This window comes from Sarcophilus harrisii, chromosome 5, assembly GCF_902635505.1.
Source record: "Sarcophilus harrisii chromosome 5, mSarHar1.11, whole genome shotgun sequence".
In the NCBI taxonomy this organism is placed as follows: Eukaryota; Metazoa; Chordata; class Mammalia; order Dasyuromorphia; family Dasyuridae; genus Sarcophilus; species Sarcophilus harrisii.
In genome coordinates this window covers 142,286,744-142,297,572 of record NC_045430.1, presented here as the reverse complement: position 1 = coordinate 142,297,572, position 10,829 = coordinate 142,286,744, and the positions used below count along the sequence as shown (strand labels likewise).

The window sequence follows — 10,829 nt, the reverse complement described above, 5'->3', positions numbered from 1 at the left end:
AAAACAATTACCAAAATTTATCCTGCTGCAGAATTCCAGAGAAATGAATAGATGTATTTGGCTTTTGTAGATATATATATATGTGTTTAATGTTACAAAATACATTAATTTCCTTTCAAAGTGTTGAAAGTCTAGAAAGGGCCCTTTCACTTTTACCTTCCTCTCTAGCTTCTTATAAAACAGAAAGGCTGCAATCAACTCTCTCTACCCAAGGACGGCCAATAACTATGTTGTTGCATGGTTTCTAAGAGAACTGGAAAAGATATAGGCTAGGACACAGGATGAAACGAGACCAGGGAATTAATGTAAAGGAGCAAGTCATGAAATCCCTGAAGAGAGAAGCCACTGCTGTGTTCTTTTAAAAGTTGCAGAGTAATTGTTTTAAAAAGGAAAGAACTGTCATGAAGAGTTTGGCAATCGCTGATTTGAGAGATTAAATTGACCTGGGCATTGCACAGGCTAGTTTGAGTGTTAATCAAATTCAGCAGCATTCTTGACCATGTGAAGGAGGAGCTGACTGATAAACAGCAGGCTTTAGCTCTGAACACAGGTCAAAAAAAATGAGAGCCTACAATGTTAGTCACGTAGTCTTCTAACTGCAATTTCAATGGCCGATTTACGTTGGTGACCTTGTTCCTGCACTTCTTATTGGTAAATGTATGTATTTTATACATCTCTCTGAGAATTATGCTCTAATGACATATGAATTCAAGTCTAGAGATTGTTGTAATAAAAATTTTAGAGATCATGCTGTCTTGGAATGTATTGATTTGGTTTTTGTATAGTTTTTGTTATTGTTGTTGTTTTTGAATGCAGATTTTGTTGTCTATTAAAAGTAGGACAAAATTAGGCATCCTGATGAGTGAATGGGTCTGACAGCATTATGCTGTATACACCTTCTGGAACTGTTGAGGAAAAGAAAGTGAAAGACTTTGCTTTCAAGTATGATGACTTTAATCATCAACTTTGGAGCCATTTTTCAAATACTTGTTTACATAGCACATTGTAGTAGGTAATTATAAAGGTTTAAAAAAAACAAACAAACAAACTAGAGCATTTAGTCTGAGCTTCAACTGATAATATTTTTTGAGAATAAGGACTATCATATCTATTTCTCTATCCCTATTATCTACTACTGTGCCTTGAATGTAGTATATTTATAAAATCAGGAGGGGAAAGGGGGTATAATGCATAGCAAAAACTGATATAAGATACTGACTTCTTTTTTATCCAGTAAATCAATATTAAATTGATTGACAATTATTTTTAATTTTCCATACAAAAGTGTTCCAGTAAAGGATTTGTGTTTGTGTTGGTCATCTTTAGCTGGTGTAAAAAGGTACTTCATTTACCACAGAAATTTTTAATTCATCATTCTCTGTTGTTTGACCTTTCCTATAAACTTATTCTAATCTAACTTGTGTTCTTTGTTTTATCTTCCCATGAAATTATAAACTCTTTTGAGGGCAGGATCTATGTAATAAAACAACAAAAACAAACAAAACTATTTTGCCTCTAAAAACTCGCACAGTAACTCTTACACAATTGTTGCTTAAATATATATTTTTTGAATTGAATTTATAGCTATAATGTATTAAAAAGGAAGAATTCATCAGTCTATACTATCCATTATGTGACAAGCATTGTGTGTAGAAAAAAACAAACAAGCATGCAAATTTAGTTCATTCTCCTTACTCCTCTTTATGATGAATACAAGTGAGCTCTTCCCTTTTCTTACATGATAATTTATTCAAATGGTAATATAGAAGAAAATAGTTCATAGAATTTCCACATGCAGACATTTTTAGAGTGTTTGTAATTCAGAGATTATCATTGTTAATTATATGGTGTTTCCCTTTGCTCTTATTCAGCACTTCTATATTTTACCCTCAGGTTTTGGATTAATTGATGAGTCGTTGAAGGAAATATTTTTGGTGCCAAGGCTATTGTAAGTTTTTGACTTGGGCAACCAGATGTTTAATCTGGCAATATGAGCAGAAAAAAATAATAATTGAGGTAACTATGAGGAGTCCATTTCTGGTTAATTCTTTAAGTTTCCATAGCTTTAGAAATTGAAAAGATTTCTTTCCTTTATCATGGAAATAAGAATAGTTGACAAATCATTTGATTCCTCCCATCCTATTTCCTCCTCTATAAAATGATGTGATTATCTCTATTTTTTTTTTCCTAGTTCTGAATCTATGAACAGAAGAATATGGCTACAAATCTCACTTGGCTATGTACTATTTCACATTTTCTTGTCAGACTGTGATATTATACTTTCTACTGTGCCCTGATAAAACAGAGCTCTTCAATATCTTGTTTAGGGACATTCCAGAGTTTAAGTGTATCTTGATTATATTATAAAATTATCTTAAATTGTTGAAGACAATACATGTCTAAACATAAAGTGAATTCATTGCTCTGTACTCTCCACTTACTTTCCCCCAACATACTAGTATGCTTATAATGGTGAAGCAAAAGGAGGAGATGCTAACAGAACTAAGGTCAAAGTATTAGAGTTTCTATGGATACTTCATTCAATTGTTTATTCCTGCCTTTGGGACCAACTTCTAATTATCCCTCTCCAGATTCCACTTTTTTTTCCCCTACACAAACTTGAGGTTCGCATTTGCCTTACTTTTTCGTGATACTTTTGGCCTTGTGAAAAATAGTGAAGCTCTCTGAAATACTAAGCATGTTAGCCAAAGACAAGCATTTACTTATCACCAGTTTCCTCAACTGTTGTTTACAAAATATGTTTGTTTTGGACTGTGACATATCTCATGAAATTAAATTTTAAATTAGGATATATCTGACCAATTTTATGCAAATCCATTTACCAGTCCTTTTCAAACATGCATTTAAGTAAAATTTTCTTTTTGACATTAAGAACTTTCCATAGCAAGAGGTCTTAATTTTACCTTATGCAGGTAAAAATGTCACACTAAATGAAGGCACAAAAAATGTTAAGATGTCTAGCTCTGAATTTGTTTATCTCATATTCAGCTTATAAAAGCTGTAAAAAAAAAAAGATGCACATTTATATCAACATTTTTTTTGTCTTTTCTTTTTTAAGAAGAACTATTTTCTAAGATATTCTTGTTTTATTTTTCCCTATTTCTTTGTGCATCCATTTTTATATTGTTTGATACAGTGACTTCCCCAATTTAAAAAAATGATAAAATTGACATCGTGGGAAATTTGGTGCCACGATGTTTCCAAAGTTCTTACTTATTGGGTGATGAAAAATTTGTGGACTCGGAAATATTGGGCAGCTGTGGAGTCTTAGGTTGCTAAGAAACTTAGTGACTATGGAATTGCTATGGTAACCCAATTTATCAGTGAATGCAAAACTAACTTACTTGCCATTTCTCCAATTCTCCTTAATCTGCTGGAAAGATATTTAGAACAAATCTTCCATCAAACAGGTATGTAACGAATTATAAAATTCTATATGACTGAAGAATAATGTATCATGAATCAAGCTTGATTGGGTCAGGAGAGTGGAGAGATTGTTTATAAGACTCATAAATTAGGTTTTACATGCCAGAGGGCAATTATTGGAAAAATTCTTTCATTTGATAATACTATGTATACAACAGTAAATATTTTTACTTTAAGATGTTATTGTGAACCTTCATTCCACTTAATGCTAAGTAAAGAGATAATTGTAGCAATACAATAATTAATAGTATTTTAATTAGTTTTCTGTAAGTAAATACATTTTTTGGCACAACAGAGTAATGAATTGAAATTACATTTAATTGGTAAAGATTCAACTCAACATTTGTTGACATGTAGTCTTTTAAAATTTGTGCTGAAACAAAAATTTTAAGACAATTTTTTTGCATTTTAAATTACTTAATAATTAAATTTGCTATCATGTAATGATTGTATACTGAGCTAAGAAACTAAATTTTCTGCTTTTTTATTAGTCTGTGCTAAACAAATATATTCAATTTCATAATATTCTAACACTTTCTACTAAACATAGTAGGAAAATAAATCAGTTTAAATTCATGGTATTGCAAAAAAAAAACAATGAAAAAAGATACATTGGATCATTATCTTATTCCTGGGGTTGGGTATATGATTTTCCACTCCAATATCTCTTTGTATTGTTTCACCCAACCTAATTATAACTATGCTAAATTTTCATCTCTTCCTCTCAATTAATGTAGCTATATACAATCAATATGATGTATGGGCACATGAACAAGTGCATTTGTGAACTATATGTGTATCTGTGCTTTCTATTTTGAAAGCAGCATTTTCTATGCATACTGCATTTGGGATCCTACAAAGAGCTAGAGATTTCCCTTGAGATAAAATTACTAGGTTTTATTTAGTTTCCTTTTCCCTGTGGTTTTGCAGTTTCTACTCTTTTGTCTTATTGTTTATAAGCAAATTCATAAAAATGATATAGTTAATTATTTAGGAAATAGTTTGAGATAAAAGTCTTCCACATTATAGATATGATTGAAAATCATTAAGTGTCATAAGAGACTGGATTGCATTTTCAGATTTTCTTTCTACTTCACTTCTTTCCATGCATCTTTCTCTAATTATTAAAGGAACTGTGTCGATTATTCATCAGTTTAGTTGGATAATATTCCTGTGAGACCAGTAATATCAGTCATTTCACAGAAGGGGGTGTGGTGTGTTGAGGGAAGAGGGAAGCTGGCAGAATTTAAGTAATTTTCTTGGGATTCACTTCTGAGAATTAGGTTTCTTCTGATGAGAGCCACAGCCTATGGTCTAGTCATACAGTTAAATGTAAAGATAGAATAACTTAAATTTCAAATAGAAATCTGACTCTATGCCAATGCAATTCTGCATCATACAAAATTTTAAAAATATATTTATTTTAGAAAGGCAGTTTAGCATAGGGGAAAGAATAGCATACTGGGAATATAGTGACCTGAGTTTGTCTATTCTAAATATTTTCATTAACTAGTTGTAAGACTTTAGGAAAGTCACTTATACTTCCTGTACTATATATGGTTCTAGCATATTATATAGAAAGGAATTGGACAAACTGACTGCTATAACTACTCAGAGTTTTAACATATTTAATTCTGATATAGTTATGTGGCAAAAGTTAGAAATGTTTTATAGTCTTTCTAAGGACAAGGTACAAAACTAACCATCAGCTCCTATTTGAAGCAAGAGAATTTCACATGTCAAATTCCTATCTTCCAATATATGAAACATTTTATATAGGAGAGGAAGATAAGGCAGCTTTAATCATGATAAGAATTAAAATCACTTGCTCATTAATCTATCAATTAGAAGATTCGAAATTTCTTGATGTATTATTAAGAAAGTCGAATCTCCAAAGGGAATGTTTAACCATAAAGTAAGTCTGGTCTATGAACTAAACAAACAGGATAAATTTAGTCCTTCTTGTTGTTTCTTGGAGTTCTTGTTCTATGATTTTATAATATAGATATAAATATAGATATATATGCATACACACATGTACATGTGTGTATCACTAAATTTAGTTAGTATATTTTGCTTACATGTCAGCTTCATTAAACAATCCTTGCCAATCTAACTAGCCAGTGTCTTAAAAAAAGTAAAAAGGAGGAAAAAACTACTTTAACAAAACAAACCAGTCTGCCTATACTTTCAATATTCCAAATTTCAAGGTTTCCTACCTCTTCTAATAGAAAAGGAAGATTGATTTGCTTTTAATTTCTTTTAAATAATGATTTTTATTGATATATTTTGCTTTTAAGATCACAAAATGTTATGTTTTTTCACCTTTTCTCGCTGAATTGAATATTGCCTACATATATTGTCTGCCTCCTTCCCTCCCTCCCCCTCCCCCCCCTCTCCCCAATAGTCAGTTCTTTCTGTTCTATACAAGGAAAATTTTCCTAGTATTTATTTGGGGGCAATTATAAGTACAAACATAATACCACATTCTTCTCTCATTTCTACCCTTGCTGATGGTCTCACAATTTTACATGCTTTGCCATGAAGCCAGATTAAAGGAGGCACATCAAAAGCAGAATAAATGAAAGCATATTGGATTTGACCAAGACATAAATGAAAAGTGGAAGGTGAAAGGAAAAAAAATACGCTCCAACATGACAATCACTTTAGATTCCCATTTAAACAAGGGACTTGATAGTTTCATGAGAGATAATGATATATAAAAATAGACCATCTAAAATGGGATGGATATCAGACTTCAAGGACTTATTTTCCTTTGTAGGAAATCTCTTTTGCCCCTTAATACTACTCTCCCTCTTCCATGCAGTGATTTATACCTATTCCCTGATGAACCACAGAGAATAAGGAGGAAAACAGGCCCAGAAATTTTCTTGGGTCATGCCCAGAAAACACTTTAGACCTTGGATTACAGTAAGGATCCTGTCAGAAGCCTTGTAATATGGAAAACACTGATATTCTTAGCCTATTCACAGTGAACAGGAAAGCCCTGTTTACAACAATAAGAATATTGCACATTGACACTGAAACATACTCAACCCACATATGCACCTTTACCCATAGGTCTAAGGCTTTGCAGGGTAGCAAGGTTTATGCATCCTAAGCTATTGAGTTCAGAAACTGAGGAACAGGTGATCTCAGAAACTAAATACTGATCATTAAAAGAAAGTTATTCCTTCTTTTAAATCCTTAAGATCATGTTGGTATGTAAGTCATAATATTGATAAATCTACTTGGTTGGATTAGGGTTCAAGACAGATTAGAAGGAATAAGATTTGGAAATTCAATTGTCCCCATGCTGTATCTGTTGCTGGCTATTTATATAACCCCAGGTTGAAGCAATACATACGTGAACAGATTGCATGACTTTACTGCTAAGACTATAAAGACAGATATAAAAGCTGTTGGCATGATAGGACTTGGAAACAGTATGAAAGGTATTTGAGGTGGACAAAAATCAAAGTTTCTGATGATATTTGGTGGTGGCAAGAACAAAACGTGAACAAGGTGAGCTTACATCTTTCACACTTGCTTCTCCTCCTACTTCCTCTACTCTATCCCATTAAAAATCAATTTCAGAGGCTTTGAGGAAGAGTAGAATCATAAGGAGCTCAATCATAATGAGTTCATTATATTAGAGACATCAGACATAATCTCAAAATCATTTAATTAGTTCTTTTGAAATGGTGTTGTTGATGGAAACATTTATCTGTTCTAGGTAAGTTGCCAATGTTAAACCTAGTTATGAAGACTATAATGTTTGATTACACAGTAAGATACTGTAATAGATCATTTCCCTCTGATGTTCTAAATGCAAAAGGTTTTTCCTTAACTATGCCAAAAATATTTGCTGAGTAAATGGGAGTTCACAAAAAGTCAAGGAGTACTTATTTGTATTTTGAAATTTAAATGTAGGCCAAATCCCAGGGGCCAAATCTTAAGAATCTTTTACAAATCTTGAACTGTGTGGGCACAAGTTACACTATGAAAGCAATCTCCATTGTGAAAAGCATTGATTGTGCCATGCTCTTATTTCCAAATCTGTTTTAAATTGCCAAAAAACTCATCTTAGATTGTCATAGGACTTTTGATTATTTAAAATTAACCTTCAGAAAATGTGGATTTTTAAAATGAAGTGAGATTTTTTTTTCTATTTCTTTTTCTATCACCACATTTTATATTTTAATAATTTCTGTAGTTTCATAGGTAAGGTAAGGGAAAATGCTCTTTGAGATCCCTTACACTTTTAAAAATCTGATTTCTGTTGACTTCTGTTTTTTGCTTCCAAGCTAATAATTTGGATCATCTGTTGCTATTTTTAAAATTGTATCTGACTGTGACCCTATTTTGATGTTTTCTTGGCAAAGATACTGAATGATTTGCTAGTTCCTTTTCCAGTTCATTTTATAAATGAGAAACTGAAGTGAATAAGGTTAAGTGACTTTTCCAGGGTCATACATCTAGTAATTGTCTGAGGATTGATTTGATTGATTATGAAGATGACTCTTACTGATTCTGAGCCCAGAGCTCTATTTACTGTAGCACCTAGCCATCTGCAATTTGGATCATATCAGAAGACTATTCAGCTATCTCAAAAGACTGCTCATCTTAATTAGTGGATTTGCAATTAATGAGAGGAATAAAGGAATAAAACAATTTTTCCTGGACAATGATCCACAAAATAGTCTAAGAATTCACATTAGTTGCTATGTGACTTTGAGCAAATTAACTTTATAAACTTTATTTGTAAAATGATAGCAAAATGATCTCAAGATCCCTTCTGGGCAAGATTTTCAATGGAAGTTTTAACATCTCACACATTTTAAAATGCTACAAATAAAGATTTCATTTATTGTTGTGTCAGTTTTCTAGACTTAAGAAAGTAATGGAGGAAAGACAATAATGAAGATTAAACTTAATGTCTTGTGAGTCCTTCTTTGCCCTGGAGATCTGATCGTTAAACATTTTTTACCACCTTACTGCTTCTGGGTCTAAAATTCAGTTGTGGAATAGACTATGTCCAATTTTTAAGATATTGTTGATTTCTGAATAGAAAACAGACAGTTCTCTAACTTGTAATGGTTCAGTGAATAACCTGGAATCAATAAAACTTATCTTGCATTCATATTTGACCTCAAACATTTACTGGCTATATGACTCTGGGCATACAGCTGTACGACTCTGGTTAATCCTGTTTGCTTCAATTTCCTCATCTTTAAAATGAGCTAGAGAAGAAAAAGATAACCACTTTATTTTCCTTGCAAAGAAAATCCCAAACACAGTCATGGAAAGCTGAATATGACTGGAAGAAAAATGGATTCTGAGAATGTCATAGTTAGCTGCAGCATTAATGACCATCTCATCCAGCTTAAACCTGAACAAATTTTCTGTACAACATATTCAATCAGTGATCATTCAGTTTTTGTTTATAATTTTCTAGCAAGTAAACATAAAAATAATCACTATATTATAGCATTTAGATCATTTTACATAATGCGGTACAAATACACTACGTTACAACTAAGTTCAGATCTTGTCCTGCCAGCGTGTTTGTGTCACTTTAGGTAAGTCAGTCTACCTCAATAAGCTTAAGTTGTTTTACCCACAAAATGAGGAGATTGGACTACATAATACATAAGATTACTTCCACTTTCTGATTTTTTGATCCTAGAATTCATTTGATCTTCAAAATAATCCAATGAGATAGGTAGCTACTAGCCTTATCTGTATGTTACAGAAAGGGAAATTGAGAACCAGGCTAACTGGAATCATATAGCTACTAATATCTGAGGTTTAATTTAAGTCTTATTAAATAAAAAAAAAGATTTATCAAATATATAATACTGTAGCTGATTCAAATATAATAAATCACAGTAGGATACTTTTTCTCTTTACCTTGTTTCAATTTGCATCTTTGTGATTCCTTTCTTTCTGTTCTTTTTTTTTTTTCTTTTTTTTCTTTTTTTCCTTTTGAGTTACTTAGCATTAAATGAATTGTCCAAGGTCATATAGTTAGTACCCGAGGCTGAATTTGAACTCAGATCTCTGTATTTCTTCTAGTCATTGCTTCTGAGTCTGTCTTCCAATATCAAGCAAAACAAGTCTATTTCTGTAATGCCAGAGAAAGTGAGCAAGATAGAGTTGAGAGAACAATTTAATAATTTATTTAATGGGAGAGATTTACTGGGACCAAATAAATCCATGGTTTGGTCCCAGGGCTTAATGAGACTTTCATTTCAAAGATTCCAGCAATGAATTGCAGATACAAGATTCTTTTATAGGGTAACAAGAACAATGACATAATGGGGGAGGTACCTGGATGGGGATGACCTAATGCGGGGAGGCACCTAGGATGACATAATGGAGGGAGGTCCTGGAGAAGCTCCAGATATTCTAATGATGTCTAAAATAGATAAAAACCTTTATCCCATCAAATATTAAGAGGGAATGATTATAGCCTAAGGTCTAAGATATAAGACCTTTATCCTATCAAATATTAAAAGGGAATGGTTATAACCTGAGGCAGAGTAACTGAATAGGACAATTAAGGAAACTGGGTCAGGACATTAAAAGAAAACTGTGACACAATATTCCACACATTCTCTCTTCTACCTATTCAAATCTTTGAATTATGCAATTAGACCAAGGCAGGCAAACCCAAACTTTTAGAGACCTGACACCAAACTGTAAGGTCCTTTTAAATATGCTGAAATACTGATTAAGGACTTGAGATAACAGGAATGGAGAAACAGATCAGAGAGACTGCCAGTCCCAAAACAGGTATTTGCTTTCTGGTTGTTTCTAAAAAATAATCCCAAAAACAGAGTCTTCCAGGCCAATTCCAACAGAATAAGGGATTTCAAAGTTAAAGCATAACCAGCAAATCCAGTAAATTTAACCAGTAAAAAAAAAAAAAAAAATGAAAAGGACTATTTAAAGGACTTCCGATTAAATCTGAACTAGTAAGCTAGGGGTAGGGCAGAAGTACCTAAGAAAATACACCAGTTTCCCCAAGTTCCTCTGTCTTCCTCCCATTTTTTCCTCACAGAAAGGAATTATCAAGTGACCCTACCACATATAAATCCCAAGAGTGAATCAAAATTCCTATACATATACATAACAGACTAAAAATCCCTCTAACATAATAGCAATAGTTACACAAGTTTAACAATTTTCATCCCAAGTTTTAAACACAGTAATACAGTTAAAATTTTGACAATTCAACCACTTTCCCACTCCCCCATATCAGTCCAAATTATATCAGGAGCAGGGGCAATGGTTTTCTCAAAAACTGCTTCCTGCTGAAGATGGGCAGAGATGCTCAGTCCAGGGAGGGGGATGGGTGTGGTATGGTGTGCTGACAA

The 10,829-nt window shown here is 32.6% G+C and overlaps 1 protein-coding gene across 2 annotated transcripts in view; it reads left to right on the top strand.

The window, feature by feature from the left end:
• Positions 1 to 532: 532 nt before the first annotated feature.
• The window catches only part of CD36 (CD36 molecule), an 81,546-nt gene continuing 71,249 nt past the window's right edge, over positions 533 to 10,829 (top strand). For both annotated transcript variants that reach the window (XM_003771461.4, XM_012550915.3), the window contains exon 1: positions 533 to 657. The gene's annotated coding sequence lies outside the window, so the exon portion shown is untranslated. The remainder of the gene's footprint in view (positions 658 to 10,829) is intronic.